This window comes from Pelophylax lessonae (assembly GCF_965119305.1).
Source record: "Pelophylax lessonae genome assembly, chromosome: 4".
Taxonomy (NCBI): domain Eukaryota; kingdom Metazoa; phylum Chordata; class Amphibia; order Anura; family Ranidae; genus Pelophylax; species Pelophylax lessonae.
In genome coordinates, this window is record NC_138771.1 from 75,973,170 (window position 1) to 75,990,034 (window position 16,865).

At 45.4% G+C, this 16,865-nt stretch overlaps 1 protein-coding gene across 1 annotated transcript in view; it reads right to left on the reverse strand.

Moving 5' to 3' along the window:
• The window catches only part of FSD2 (fibronectin type III and SPRY domain containing 2), a 79,322-nt gene extending 76,411 nt beyond the window's left edge, over positions 1-2,911 (reverse strand). The window contains exon 1 of the mRNA XM_082254030.1: positions 2,802-2,911. The gene's annotated coding sequence lies outside the window, so the exon portion shown is untranslated. The remainder of the gene's footprint in view (positions 1-2,801) is intronic.
• Positions 2,912-16,865: the final 13,954 nt, after the last annotated feature.

Below are 16,865 nucleotides of genomic sequence, written 5' to 3' on the forward strand. Positions count from 1 at the left end.
TGAGCCAATGAGGAGAAAGAGGGGGCGGGGTCAAACTGCGGATCTGTGTCTGAATGGACACACAGAGCAATGGCTCAGGTGTCCCCATAGCAAGTTGCTTACTGTGGGGGCAGAAGGGAGGGACCAGAAGTGCTGCGAGGCACCCGAGAAGAGGAGGATTTGCACTACTCTGTGCAAAACCAAATGCACAAAGCAGGTAAGTATAACATGCTTGTTATAGGTAAACAAAAAATACCAAGACTTTAATATCACTTTAAATTTTGCAGATGATAAAGTAACATAAACGTTGGCCCCTGCCCCTTAAATGTTGATTAAGGGTTAGTACAAAGCAAAGCTTTTTTTGTCCATACTTCTCTTCTGGGTCACAGTCGTGAACGTTTGCACTCCTGTGATCCAGATTTAGCTGACAGCAGACTAAAGCCCACTGTCAGCTGACATCAGAGAGCCGGTCCAGGCTCTGCAGGAATCCCGACTTTAAAGGAGATGTACAGCCAATGCTCTGTTGGTTGTAGATCTCCTATGCCTTGCAGGAGTGCAGTTCGTTCTTCACTCCTGTGACCCATTTTCAGCGGAGAGTGGGCTATAATCCGCTCTCTGCTAACATTACAGAAGTCGGTCCAGGCACTGCGTCATCACAACCACGGGCTCAGGATCTGTCAGGTGCCTGGACCAACATCCAGCTCAGCCTCTCAGCGAAATGCCCAGCGCTCCAATGAGCGAGGAGGGGCCAGAGCAGAGAGCTGTGACTTACAGTCAGCAGCTCTCTGCTCAGGGAGCTGTCAGAACTGAATGATCGGCGGCGTTCGATCGCTCGGTTCTCAGTGCAGAGACGCCGGAGGACAGATGCAGCATCGGACAGATGCTGCATCCACCTAGGTAAGTATAAATGTGCAATAGTCCCAAACCACATACTTCTCTTTTAAGGCTGGGATCCACTCCGATGCCTGGCTGACCTTTGGCTCAGCCTTTTAGTGCGCTAATGAGAACCTGAACCAGCCTCTCTCCAGTAAGCACTGCAAGGAACTGAAAGTTACCTCTCTCTGCTCAGTGAAGGCGGATAAATGAGCGATCAACAGCCACCTTATTGCTCAGTTCTCAGTCTTAGAGCCGGTGAGGGGCAGCTGCAGGACCAATGCTGCAGCCACATAAGTGAGTGTAGCACCCTCCTAGATAGGTGCTGGGCAGGTAAAATATAGTTTGCTCTGTCTGCTCATCAGGGGAACCTGATTGTTAGTTTTGCCTGTTGCATGTGTCCATGTGTGATGCATCTGGTCTGAGGGAGTGTCCCCACTGTGTCCAATAGGGAGGCCTGTTGGACAGTGGAGGAAACCAAGCCAGTGACACACAGGCTTTTGTAGCTGTCCCAGTGGGTTGGCACAGACAGTGGTGCATCCTGGGATAGGCTATAAAGGTCAAGGGCACATGTGGCAGGGTTTTTTTGGGCAGGAAGCCAAGTCCCAGAAGGAGGGTACGGCTGTCTCTCCTTCTGCAGCTTTGAGGGATGGTCACAGGCAGTCAGCCTGGTGAACCTGAAGGTGTGGCTGGACCCTGAGGTCCAGTGGATGCTGACAAGTGGAGTTTGGAGGCAACGGTGACTCTGGAAAAACAGTGTCCGTGAGTACAGAGGAACTTGCCCGGGGGTCTGCCAGGAAGGGGACCACTCCAGAAGCTAGGGTCAGTGGACGGGTGTCAGCACACAGGCATTTAGAGAAAAGGGGGTGTCAGTTTCAGAACCCTTAAGAGAATATTTACACAGGAACATTTAAAGTACCTTCATTTAGTGGCAAAGTGAAGCAGCGGCCTTGCCGCATTCTACAGTAAGCTGTCCCTCAGATTGTGAACAATTAATAGTTGGAGTATCCCACTCATCCCTTCTCCTATCCAAGTTCTCAATAAAACCAACATCCTCTGGATTGATTATTGACTGAGCCAAGAACTTTTAATGCTGTTATCTGCTGTCCGTTGCTAAGGGTAACCCAGGGAAATCCAGACGGTGTAATTCTTAGCAGTCCTCTAGGGGGCAGTGTTACATGAGAATGACTTTTTTTTTTTTTATCCCACACTTTTTCTTTAAAGACAAAAAGCCCCCCAAAATTAAAACAAAAAAGGAGGCATTGAAGGAAGTGGTTGCCCAAAGAGTTAGCAATTAACTGACACATATCTCTTTATATGCAGATTGTCAGCTCTCCCTATCTGACCAGCTTCTTTACATTTACAATAAGTCAGCTCTGAGCCACCCCCCCCCCCCTCCACTTTGTTTATAGTGGGAGGGTTGGCCTCTTATTGGCCATTCTATGCCTGCTGGCCACGGTTAAAAGGCCATACAATGCATTATTGGTTAAAAAAGTTTGCAAGGGTGAATTTCATGAAAAGTTTGCCGGGACCGCAAATTTTGAACTTTGCGAATTTGAAATCAAACCTCATCCCTATCTATTGTCAGATGGATGCAGCCACATCCCTATCTATTGTCAGATGGATGCAGCCACATCCCTATCTATTGTCAGATGGATGCAGCCACATCCCTATCTATTGTCAGATGGATGCAGCCACATGATAAGTGCACTGGCTCAAGTCTACGTAAACCATTAACAACTTGAATGTTGGAGTTGCTGGCTCTCCTGGAGGATGTAAACATATAAAAAGATACATCCTATTATAAATATACATATTCAGTAGAGAACACATTGAGAGAGAGGGAAGCATTACAAGCACAGTGCCAAGCTCCTAAATGATCAGTAGAGATAAAACATGCAGAGATTTACCCGATAGACTGGCTCCCTTTCCCCCTGTAAGACGCTCACCGGAGACTAGGCTTTGCTCCTCGCTGTGAATGATGAAAGCCCCATGGTAATTTTAGACAGTGTGCTCAGAAATACTGATGTCCCAGCAGTGCAGACACTGATAAATATAGATCTCCTGCAGCTGTCCCCTTCTCCTCTCAAATCAGAAGTGTGCCTGAGAATATGTCACAGCGTTTAGTAATGCGATCAGACCAATACAGACAATTTCTTGAATATTCACTGTAAATGCTCATGCCTAGTCTTGAAATATTCTTGATAATTGACATTGTGAAGATTCTGTACTATAACTTCTACCATATAGAGACAAAGAAGCACTAGACCAATGTTTCTCAACCTTTTTTCAGTCAAGGTACCCTTTACAATTTTGCACAAACTTGAGGCACCCAATTCTAAAATGTAATCGCCTCCTTCCCAAGCCTATTCTGACACTTCGCTCCTACATGTATGTAGCACGCTCCTAAGTAGGTGCTAGAGAGAGAGTATAATTTTGAGTCCTGTCTGCTTACCAGACGGACTGGTAAATCTATATTGTTCTCTGCCTATCAGAGAGCAGGATCTGTTAGTGAGGTCTGCTCAATGTGCTCAGGTGCAACTCGTTCTGTCTGCAGTGTTTCACACTGGTCCAATAGGGAGGCATATTGGACAGTGGAAGGAAACCTGACAAATGAGTGCACAGGTGTTTGATACAGCCCTGGTGAATTGGCAGAGGAAAAGTGCATCTGTGCATGTTGGGATACTGTATAAAAGTCAGAAGCACATATGCTCAGGGACTTTTGTCAAGAGTCCCGGAGGGAGGGGGCAGCTGCCTCCTCCTCTGGAGAGGTGCCATGCGGCCTCAGGAGGTCAACCTGAGGGCCTAGAGAGGAACTGAACCCAGAGGTCCTGTGAAGTTGAGTGAGAGGGGAGACACTGAAGGATCTGATTCTGCAGTACAGTGAGTACAGATCTGTGTCAAGGGGCCTGACCTGAGGGGGGCCACCCCTGCAACTAGAAGAGTCAGTGGACGGGTGTCAGTAAAGGGCATGCTAGAGAGTGTCCTGAAGAGAATGTAGATCACCAAGGCAATTTCTGTAGAAAGAGCAAGGGGACTTAACCCTTTCCATACATGTGACAGTATGTTTTAAGCAGTGTGATTTCTTCCACAAGCAACCTGGTGAGGCCAAGTGAGAGTTGTTCTTATCCAATGTGAATAGTTACAGTTGTAGTTTCCCACTATTCCCTTCTCCCATCCAAGTTCCACAATAAATCCTAAAAACCAAAACCCCTGGACTGTTTATTGAGCAACGAGCCATTGGAGGTAAGGATGAATGTGTGAATTGTACCCTAAGTGACTGTGTGCTGGTAATCAGAGGAGGCCCAACAAGTCATCATACAGCAAGCCCTACAGGGACAGTGCTACATGTAAAAATCTACTTTTTTTTTTTGCTAGAAAATTACTTAGAACCCCCCAAACATTATATATATATATATATATATATATATATATATATATATTTTTTTTTTTTTTTTGCAGATACCCTATAGAATAAAAGGGTGTGTGTTGCAATTTTTTATGTCACACAGTATTTGTGCAGCGTTTTTTTAAATGTAATTTAAAAAAAAACAAAAAACACTTTCATGAATTTAAAAATAACATTAAATGTAGCCCAATGTTTTTGCATAATGCAAAAGATGATATTACAGCGAGTAAATAGATACCTAACATGTCACGCTTTAAAATTGCGTCTGTCCGCAGAATGGCAGCAAACTATGGTGTCTAAAATTCTCCATAGGCAATGTTTTAAATGACTTTACAGGTTACCAGTTTAGAGTTGCACAGGAAGTCTAGTGCTAGAAATATTGCCCTCGCTCTGACGTACGCGACAATACCTCACATGTGTGGTGCGATCACCGTTAACATATGCGTGTGGGCAGGGATGCTGTCAGAAATCGTAGGGCCCCCCAAGAAAATATTAGAGATATATTTAGCTAAAATTACAACAAAATCACTATTATCAGACACAAATGTAACATAACTCGCATTATTCCTCCTAAATTTAAAAAAAAAACGATGTTAAATAAAAAAGAAGATGAGATGAGAAAAATATACAGGCTGGGCAGTTGGAGCTCAGTGATCAGAGAGACAGAGAGAGAGAAACAAAGTTACAATTTACAAATAAACTCCTGAGCAGAGATAAGTGCTGGGAGGGGGATTAGTGAGGGAGTGAGTCTCCTTCTTAATGCTTATGTTGGAGAGAGTCCTGGAGTATACTGGCCCATGGTTTCATACTTATAGTGGTATTCTGTCCTGCCCGAGGAGAATGGAGATCTGGTTGCCTTATTTAATCAAGTTAAGGTGAGAGGCCATTCTGTATGGTGGTGGGCTGTGTGTTGTACACCGAAGAGTACCTGTAATTATCTGCATCTCCCATCAGGATTTTTTCCACTACAGTCTGCACTTGTGGGCTATTTGCATGGACTTTTTCACATGTTATGCTATTACTTCATCTAGCGCTACACTATTTGTTTTATATATGATTAGTGAGGGACAGCTGTCTCTTTCTCAACAGATAAAAGCTGATAGCAGGGAGAGGGACAGATCAGGTTCAGGTGCTGGAGGAAGATTTCTGTATTTGTTGTCCATCACTAATCCCCCTCTCTGTGTGGGCCCCCCTTTGTGCTCGGGGCCCCCTACAAGAGGGCTGGTGGTCCCCCCCTATCAGCGGCCCTGCGTGTGGGAGTAAGGTATGCGTTCACATTTGCACGTAAGCACAGTGGGATGAAGGCTCTTTAATGGGGAGATCGGATGAAAACGGACCGCCTGTCTGTTTTCATTCGATACCATCTGATCCCCCAGATGGATGGAAAATAGGGTTACCATCCATCTGGATTTCACGGACAGGATCGGAATGGATAGAAGCGGGTGTCAGCAGACATGTCACCTCTGACATCCGCCGCTCCATAGGGTTGAATGGAGCATCCAATCAGGTTTGCCTGAAAACTGACAGGCGAATCTAATGGGAAAGCCCGTGTGAAAGGGGCCTAAATGGGGTTTTCTCTGGGTTTATTTTATACAAAAATATTTTTTTTTACACTTTCTTATTGTACTAACTTTATTGCCGAGATAGGTAAACAAGGGGGCGGAACTGGAAGTGACAAATACTCGTCACTCCCGGTTTCCAGGCTTACAGAGAGAGAGTAACATCAGTTCTTCTCTCTCTGTACAGGGCAGCCATTGCCACCAGCTGCATCACTCCCGGCCTCAGCGATGAGACCGCAGAGACCAGGAGAGTTAGCCACTTGGATCACTTCTGCAAAATAGAGAATCGCCGGCTGCAAAGAATGATACCGGGATAATGCCTGTAGGTGCAGGCATCATCCTGCTATTACCACTGAAACCCAAGGATGTATGGGTACGTCCATTTGGGGGAAGTGGTAAAAAACGAAATGAATAGTTTTACATAATGCTGCAATACCCATATGTATAGGACACCCAACATTAGCAGAGATTAACCCTCCTTGGAAAGCAAACATCTTTGCACACTGGTACTGACTAGTATCCAATGTTTCTCTTCTCCCTCAGTTTCTCTCTCTCACCCAGCTAATGTGACCACAGTGCTGATGGAGAGGGGCAAACAGGGGTGCTGTGCTGGTGCCCAACGTCCTCTTTATCAACCGATCATGTCATTGGTTGTTAGGACGTCAGCGGATAGAAGGATGTAATGGTGCACAATGAAAACCTATGGCTTTATGTAACTAATAGGCAGGTTTGATCCACCTGCTGGCTTGCATACAATTTTGGGCAGTTTCTAGGCACACTGGTTGGGAAAAGGCTGCACTAGACCATTAAACTAAATGAAACCCAGCAGCTTCAGAACAAACAGCAAAGTATCTCATCATGATTTGCTAATTCCATCCTGGAGATTTAGGCTCCATGTACACGGGACGCTGGAAATGGCCGTTTAGGAGCAGTTGGGTGTTTTTTTTTGGAAGCCCCTGAACCCATCTACATTTTATCTTATCTGTCCATGTACACCAGGTCGTTTGAGGTCGATTGCGGGCAGTTGCGTTCAGGGACTTTTTTTTAGAACGCAATTATTTGCGTTCGAACGTGTGTTTCCCGGCGTTTCAAACGCAAAAACGCGACCGAACGCGACCGAACGCGATGACCCGCGTTTGGCGTTCGCGTTTTTCCATTTTAAAGGGGAATCATTTTTTTGACCTCTAGGAACGGTTCTAAATGCAAACGCCCGCAAACGCCTGCTAAACGCGGGTACAAACACGACCGAACGGACGTTTCAAACGTCCTAAAAATTCCAGCATTCAAAGGGACTTTAAACAACGTCCCGTGTACATGGACCCTTATTAATCTGCTCAACAGATATACTGTAAGACAATATTTGTCAGCAGGGAAGCTGATGCGTGTGTCAGGCGGCTCCGATTGCCACCTGACACCCGCGATCGTTCCCAGCTGGGAGAGAAGGACGGTCGGCTGTTGTAAACATCCTTCTACCTGAAATGATCACAGAGCTCATGTGATCCTTCCATATAGGATCACATGTCTCTGTGATCATTTCACAAGCCCCCCCGCAGTTAGAATCACTCCCCTAGGCTCACATTTAACCCCTTGATCACCCACAGGGTTAACCCCTTCCCTGCCAGTGTCATTATTACAGTAACAGTGCATATTTATAGCACTGATTACTGTAGTAATGTCACTGGTCCCCCCAAAAGTGTCAAAAATGTCAGTTAGGGGTCCGATCTGTCCACCGCAATGTCGCAGTCCTGCAAAAAATTGCAGATCGCCGTCATTACTAGTAAAAAAAAAAAATTGCATAAATCTTTCCCGTAGTTAGTAGACGTGATAACCTTTGCGCAAACCAATCAAAATAGGCTTATTGCGATTTTTTTACCAAAAATATGTAACAGAAAATAAATTGGCCTAAAATGTAAAAAAATTGTAATTTTTACTTTTCTTTTTTTGGGAATGTTATATAGCAGAATGTGAAAAATATTGTTTTTTTTTTTTTCAGAATTGTCGCTCTTTTTTTGTTTGCAGCACAAAAAATAGAAATCGCACAGGTGATCAAATACCACCAAAATAAAGCTTTATTTGTGGGAAAAAAAGGACGTCAATTTTATTTGAGTACAGTATCGCATGACCATGCAATTGTCCATTAAAGTAACGCAGTGCCGAATCGCAAAATAGGGCCTGGTCATTAAGGGGGCAAATCCTTCCGGTCTTAAAGTGGTTAAAGGGGACACCAGCTGGTGTTAAGAGCTTAGTTCATCTATTGTAAATGGGATTCTGCCCTTGTGACTCTAAATAAAGGAGGTTGCAGTTAAATACTTCTACTACTTCAAAGCTAAAGTCCACTGTTTGTTGCAAGCACAGGCTTTATTACAGCTTTTCAAGGGAGAATATATAGACCTCAAGTTGTACATAGTTCATGTTTGGAATACCCTACTTAATTTCCTCAACCCTATCTAAGTTTTCCAAAAATAAACCAACAAAAACAACTCCCCTAGACTTGTCATTGGAGAAATGGTGGGTGAGTCTGTGTCTGGCTGCCGGGCAAAGCTTTTGGAGAAGACCTGAAAAGTATTCTTGCGGCTCCTACAGGAGTAGCACTACATAAATACAGTAGATTCTTTAATAGCCAAAAAAGATATAAATCAATTTTGTGTGTACTAAATGCCTTTGTTTACAGTTATTACCTTGTTAAAGTAGCAGTGACATTATCACTGTTCGCAGTCTGTGCAAAGAGCAAAGCGGTGGGAGGGACCTAGCATGCCCCACCCATTACAGGATGCCTGCAGAAAACTACTAGAGGGGGCGCAGACAAGACCAGTCACCCTGCACAAGGAGAGAGAGCAGCAGTGACCGGTCTTTTGCTCCAAAAAGTTTCACACTGAATTGCTGCACAGATCTGGAAGAAAAACACAAAGCACACCAAGATTCAAGGAAGAATACACATGACTTTTGTATTTAGCATTATTTGCTATTGGATTTCAGGAGACAATTGGAGTCAGGGGAGTAACTATAGGGGTGGCAGAGGTTGCAATTGCAACCGGGCCCCATGCTCCAGGGGGCCTGTGTGGCTCCCCTGTACACCTGGATAGGAGGGGCAGCGGGGGGCAGCATGTAGAGAAAACACTGTCCTCCTTTTCCTCTTGTAGCTGCAGGAGGAAAATGGTTGAGATGGGTTCCTCTGTATGCTGCCCCCGCCACTCCTCCTATCCAGTTCACTTGTGTTCTGCTGTCTCTGGGCCCCTGTGTGCTCCCCTGGTCCCCCCCCCACTGTGCTGCCCCCCCTCTCCTGCCCGCTGCTGCAGGGGATGTGTCACCAGAACCAGGAAGGGGTCGGTAAATATGTGATTTACCAGCTCCTTCCTTTTCTGAATGGACAGAGTCATAGTCAGTCACATTGTAAAAAAATAAAATAAAAAAATAATACAATTAAAATACCAAAAAATAAAAACTACTGACTCCTGTGGGTGAACTTCCAGCATTGCAAAGGTCACACTTGCGGCCCGGGCCCTGGCATTCCACCACCGTGGGGAGGCCCCAAGATGGCAGGAAGGGGGCCCACTTCAGAACTTGTGAAAGGGTCCCGCTGTGGGATCGTAATAAAGGGACCCGCAAGGAGAGTAAAGGGCCCCAGTATCAGTGGGAAGAGCCCCAGGCTTGAAGGGAAGGGCCCCCGGCCAGGGGTCCATGGGGGCCCTTCATGGTTTCTTGCACCGGGGCCCTGAAGATTCTAGTTACGCCTCTGATTGGAGTGCCAAAGATCTTTCTCTCCCCAGCAGTGCAGTGGTATATATCTGCCTACATTACAGTTGTACATGTGCTGTAACCCAAATAAAACTCCAGTGCAAACTAAAATGTTTCTATAGGTTCCATAAGGAACCTGTTTAGATCTTTTGGTATAGCCTAAGATTATTAAATAAATGTTTAAGTCTCTGAAACTAGGATGGACAGGGGCGGACTGGGCCGGGGGGCCGGGAGGCAATTGCCCTCCTGGCCGCTCTGATGACTCCCAAAAAGGACCTCTTGCTCCGCACTGCAGACAGGCATCACACCCGCCGGCCGCCGCTACACTGTGTTGTACTTGCAGAGCTGCAGCGCAGCGAAGCGGTACGAGTATACACTACAGCCGTCAGTACAGTGCCACATCCCCACTCCACAGTCATTGGTTGCCTGGACCACGATCATCCCTTCAAACAATGACATTGCGTGTGCGCCCCGCCCCCTGCTGTTTACTCTCACGACTCCCGGACGGTCCTGAGGTGAGACGTGACGTGATGTCCCCGCCCCCTGCTGCTTGTCATCTCTTCCTCACTCACTCAGCCAGGCGCGAGGTACGATGTGATATGCGTGCCCCGCCTCCTTCAGGACTCCCGACACAGCTCTCAGAGCCTCGGTGTAGCTTGTTGCCTCTGCTGGCTCCCGCTCCCTGCCTGTCTCAAGGTATGTGGGGTGTTTACAGAGGCACGATGATCAGCACATTTACTCTTAAGGTGCACACTGATGGGCACATTTAATGTAAGGTTCACTCTGATGGGCACAACAAAATGTGCCCAGCAGTGTGTCTCTTAACATAAAATATGCCCATTAGTGTGAACATTTACATAAAACAAAGGGCGCTGTAATGGAATTTTTTTGGTTAAGGGGCTCTCTGATGGGCAAATTTTATGTTAAGGGGCACTCTGATGGGCACATTTTGTTGTGCCCATCAGAGTGAACCTTACATTAAATGTGCCCACCAGAGTGAACCTTACATTAAATGTGCCCATCAGAGTGAACCTTACATTAAATGTGCCCATCAGTGTGCCTCTTAGGAGAAAATGTGCTCATCAGAGTGCCCCTTATTTTGTTAATGTTCACTCTTCATGAATGTTAAGGGGCACTCTGATGGCCACATTTTATGTTAAAGGGCACACTGATGGGCACATTTATTGTAAGGTTCTCTCTGATGGGCATAACACAATGTGCTCATCAGAGTGCCCCTTAATATAAATGTACCCATCAGAGTGCCCCTTAATATAAAATAAGGGGCATGCCAATGGACACATTTTATGGTAAAAGGGCACGATGATGGGAAAATTTGTTAAGGGGGCACACTGATGGGCACATATTATGTTAAGGGGGCACTCTGATGGGCACATCTGATGTGATGGGGGACACCTGATGTAAAGGGGCACTGTGATGGGGCACACCTGATTTGATGGGGACACCTGATTTAAAGGGGCACTCTGATGATGGCACCTAATGTAAGGGGGCACTCTGATGGGGACACATGATGTAAGGGGGCACACTGATGGGAGACACCAGATGTAAGGGGGCCTTCTGATGAAGAAACCTGATGCAAGTGGGCACTTTGACGGGAATACCTGATGTAAGGGGGCAATCTGATGGGGAAACCTTATATAAGAGGTTACTCTGACGGTGGCAACTGATTCATGGGGGTCACCAAATGTAATGAATTACCCCCGGTAGGGGCACCTGATGTAAGGAGGAACACAATTGGGGACATTTACAGAGTATTAGCAGAGTGTGTGGAGGAAACAGTAAGAAAAAGGCGGCTTGCGCCAAAAAATAAGGGAAAGAAGACATGTACAATCTTTCATTGTACAGACTTGTGATTCGGACCTCGGGCGGAAAAAAATTTTAGCGACCGGACCTCCTTCAATTTTAATTCACTACCCCTGCACTACAGTGTGTGTGCTCCTGCACCCAGCCGAACACATTCACTTCCTTGTTAGGCGGGGCGATCTCTGCCTGACACTCTGCCTGACAGGAGCTTGCTATTCCCGGCCCGGTGTGATGTCATTTAGAACCCGGGAGGCGGGAAGAAAGAGCAGAGGAGAGTGCTGCTGCTAAGACCTGCGAGGAGCCAGTGAAGCCCTGTGTAACAGTGCAAGTGAGTTTGAAGAGGCTGACACTGTACACTTTACCTAAGACACAGCGAACTGGCTGGGTAATTTACAATGCTGCTTGTAATATGCAGCATGGAGGGGGTTAATGTACTGCTACTGGCCACTGATGCATTAGTGACCAGTGGCAGTTAATTAACCCCTTTGTGCTGCATTAGTTGCAGTGGCACCAGTGTCAGTGTTAATTAACCCCTGTATGGTGCAGCATGAAATGGTTTATAAACACTGACACTGGTGCCACTAATGCAGCACAAAGGGTTTACATAATAACTGCTACTGGTTGCTAATGCATCAGTGGCCAGTGGTGTATTTTATTTTTGTGCTGCCCTAGGCAAGACTAAAATCGGGCACCCCCACCATCTACATTTGTCCCACTCGAGCCGCAGTATACTGTTCATGTCTCGGGGTCTAATGAGGAAGCCACAGCTGTTCACAGACTAGTGAATGGCTGCGGCTTCCTCATCAGACCCTAAAAAAGGGGGGGCAGAGGATGGGGTCAGCAGGGCAGAGGATGTGGCGGCACTGGTGGCCACTGATCAGGAGCAATGAAGAAGCTGCACTGATATGCGACACTGATGGGCACTAATAGGCAGCACTGAAGGGCACTGATTGGGGGCACTGAAAGGCTGCACTGATGAGGCTGAGCTAATGGGCACTGGTGAGGTTGCATTGATGAGCACTGATCAGGCTGCATTAATGAGCACTAATGAGGCTGCAGTGATGGGCACTGGTGATATTGCATTGATAGGCTCTGATGAGGCTGCACTGATGAGGCTGAGCTGATGGGCAATGGTGAGGCTGCATTGATGGGCACTGGTCAGGCTGCATTGGTGGACACTGGTGAGGTTGCATTGATGGGCCCTGATGAGGCTAAGCTGATGGGCACTGTTAAGGCTGCATTGATGGGCACTGGTGAGGCTGCATTGATGGGCACTGGTGAGGCTACATTGATGGGTACTAGTGAGGCTACATTGATGGGCACTAGTGAGGCCACATTGATGGGCACAAATCAAGCTGCATCGATGGACACTGATCCGGTTGCATTGATGGGCACTGATCAGACTGCATTGATGGGCACTGGTGATGCTGCATTAATGGGCACTGATCAGGTTGCATTGCTGGCCACTGGTGCAGCTGCATTTATGGGCACTGGTGAGGCTAAACTGATGGGCAATGATGAGGCTGCAATGATGGGCACTGGTGAGGCTAAGCTGATGGGCACTGGTGAGGCTAAGCTGATAGGCACTGATCAGGCTGCATTGATGGGCACTGATCAGGCTGCACTGATGGACACTGGTGACACTGCATTGATGGACAATGATCAGGCTGCATTGGTGGACACTGGTGAGGCTGCATTGATGGGCACTGATGAGGCTGAGCTGATGGGCACTGGTGAGACTGCATTGATGGGCACTGGTGAGGATGCATTGATGGGCACTGATCAGGATGCATTGATGGACACTGGTGAGGCTGCTTTGATGGGCACTGATCATGCTGAGCTGATGAGCACTAGTGAGGCTTCATTGATGGGCACTTATCAGGCTGCATTGGTGGACACTGGTGAGGCTGCATTGATGGGCACCGGTGAGGCTACATTGATGGGCACTGATGAGGTTGCACTGATGGGCACTGATGAGCCTGCAATGATGCATTATTTTTGTTAAACCTCCTTGTTTGCCATTAACATTAAATTATGTTACCCCAATGTATCATATTTATCTTGCATCATAACACCAATATCTATTATAAAACCAGGTGGGCATGGATGGTGAGCTGATTCGGTGGTTCAGTGGGCCACTTGACTGGACTTGCCCCCCAGGCCTCAGGCTTCCAGCCCTCCCCTGAGGATGGATGCTTATATTCAAATATATTATAGTCCTAAGCCAAACTTACAGAAAGGCCCCAAACCTTAGAAATATACTAGCACCAGGGATACTTGAACCACCGAAGATCAAAAAGACAGGGGTTATCCAAACTCTGCCTGGTTTCTATGGATGCAATAAATGCTGAGCATGCAGAACTTCTAAAGTCAATGGGAAAAAAAACTAAGAAGTTTCTCGCTACCTCCACGGGGAGGAAATATACTAGTAAAGACTTTATCACATGTACTACTACGGGAGTAGTTTATATGCTAGCGTGCCCATGTTCAAAACAATATATAGGTCACAAATGAAACACTGCTCAAGGACAATCACCTTTCCTGCTACTCAGCTGTCTCTGCAATAAAGTGGGTGAGGGCCTGGTTTGCATCAGGAACATGGAGAAAAGGAAAGGCTGGATGACTCCAATGCAATCACCTTTATTCCGTGTAGTAAAATCAGTACATTATAAAGCAAATGATGGCAAGCTAACAGGTAACAGCTAACGTGTTTGACACCTGGGCTGGTGCTTAGTCATAGCTGAAATACATAGTTACATAGTTACATAGTTACATAGTTAGTGAGGCTGAAAAAAGACACAAGTCCATCCAGTTCAACCTATGATGTGTGTGTGTGTTTGCTTTTAACCGTACATTGTATACCCCTGTATGTTGTGGTCTTTAAGGTGTCCATCCAATAGTTTTTTGAAACTATCAAGGCTCCCCGCTGATACGACTGCTTGCGGAAGAGAATTCCACATCCTTACCGCTCTTACAGTGAAGAACCCCTTACGCACTTTAAGGTTAAACCGCCTTTCCTCAAGTTTTAGTGAGTGGCCACATGTCTTATTGTATTCCCTTACTCTGAATAGTTTGTTCCTTATGCTAGGGTCACCAGTACAGTATTTGTACATTGATATCATATCCCCCCTCAATCGTCTCTTCTCCAGAGAGAATAAGTTCAGTGCTTGTAGTCTTTCCTCATAGCTGATGTCCTCCATTCCCCTAATTATTTTTGTTGCCCTTCTCTGGACTTTCTCCAGTTCCAGCACATCCTTCCTGAGGACCGGTGCCCAGAACTGGACAGCATACTCCAGATGTGGCCGGACCAGAGTTTTGTAGAGTGGAAGAATAATCTCTTTATTTCTGGAGTGAATCCCCTTTTTTATACAACCCAGTAGTCTGTTGGCTTTGCTTGCAGCGGCTTGGCATTGCATGCCACTTCCAAGCCTGTTGTCTACCAGTACCCCCAGGTCCCTTTCCATCCTAGACTCACCCAGAGGTTCCCCCCCAAGTGAGTAGCTTGCTTTCTGGTTACTGGCCCCCAAGTGCATTACTTTACATTTTTCTACATTAAATCTCATCTGCCATGTAGTTGCACACCCCGTTATTTTGTTCAGGTCCGCTTGCAAGATTTCCACATCCTGCATAGAAGATATTGGCATGCCTAATTTAGTATCATCTGCAAATACTGAGATTGTAGTAGATATCCCCTCCTCTAGATCATTTATGAATAAATTAAACAGGATTGGTCCCAGGACAGAACCCTGGGGGACCCCACTTTCCACACCCGCCCAATCAGAGTACTCCCCATTAATCACCACCCTCTGGACTCTCCCCTGGAGCCAGTTCTCTATCCAGGTACTCACCTTATGATCCATACCTACCTTCCTTAGTTTGTACAGTAAGCGTTTGTGGGGAACGGTGTCAAAGGCCTTTGCAAAGTCCAGATACACCACATCCACAGGCTTACCTTTATCTAAGTGGCTGCTCACTTCATCGTAGAAGGTTAATAGATTGGTTTGGCATGAACGATTTTTCATGAATCCATGCTGATTACTACTTATAATACCGTTTTCATTACTAAAGTCTTGTATGTGGTCCCTTATCATCCCCTCCAAAATCTTGCAGACTACTGATGTTAGGCTGACCGGCCTATAGTTACCCGGGATATATACTGGATATATATATATATACATATATATATATATTTAGACAAATGTGGAATCCTAGTAGTAATTAACAATTGACAAATTTACTAATTAAGTCCACTTGCATATGTCCAAATAGGCATCCATAGGCCTCTTTCACACGGGCGTGTTCCGTATGTCCGTATATCACCCCATCCGGTGATATACGGACATAATGAGTGTCAATGGGATTGCGGATGTCAGTGGATGACCATTTGCGTCCTTTCAGTTCTGTTCCGTTTTTTGGAACGGAACAGAACACTATTTTTTTTCCGTTTAAAAAACGGAAAGGACGCAAAATCGGATGTAAGCGGTGTCATCTGCTGACATCCTCAATCCTATAGACATACAAAATGTCCGTATATCATGCGCAAACGGATGGGATGATATGCGGACATATGGACCGGATGACACAAGTGTCATCCGTATCCGTAAAAAAAAAAGAAAAAAAAAGTGCCGGAGCGGATCGCAATACGGTCCGCTCCGTATGAAAGAGGCCATAGACAGTTAGGTTTCCTAGTTGAAAGACCAATCGTCTATTCAGACCATCAAAACATGCACATACTCTAAGTGATTATAAAATCATTCCAATATATAAAATTTAGGCATAGATATTGAATCTCCTGACACCTAAAACTTTAATCAGTGACATATATGGCAAATCATAGGGACAAGGTAAAAAGAAAAACAAATACAAAGTAACAATCATGTGCCCAGTTGTTTAAAAAATGCGAAAAATGCGATCCTCTAATGTTCCGTAGTTCTGATATGCAGAAATTCTATTATAAGAGGCTCATGAATGTGTGTGCACATACAGTATAGTGAGAATATCTTCATGTATAATAAATAAATTATATGGATAATGGACCCACGTACAAATAAAATATTATGTGGACCTCTTCTAAACGTGCACAATGACAAGCACAAGACTAACCATTGATAATATGTCACTGAAAAAAGAAACTTTAAAAAAAAACATTGGGAAACTCATGTATATCGAGGAGATAGATGTGGTTCTTCATTCCAGATACAGAAAAGGGATGTGGTCACAAAAGAAGAAGAGGAAATAAAATAAACTGACCAAACAAAATGCAATTATTATTATATTAATGAGACCAACATGAGACTATGATTATTGGATGTATATCTGAATATATGAAATATTAAAATATTTGTATATGGGATGGAGAAAAGAATAGAATTTGTGCATATTAGAACTACAGAACATTAGCGGATCGCAATAGCGTTGCTATTTGGGATGGATGTATTTATTACGTTATGTTAAGTGATATTCTATGTGCTTTGTGGTTTTTATAAGCA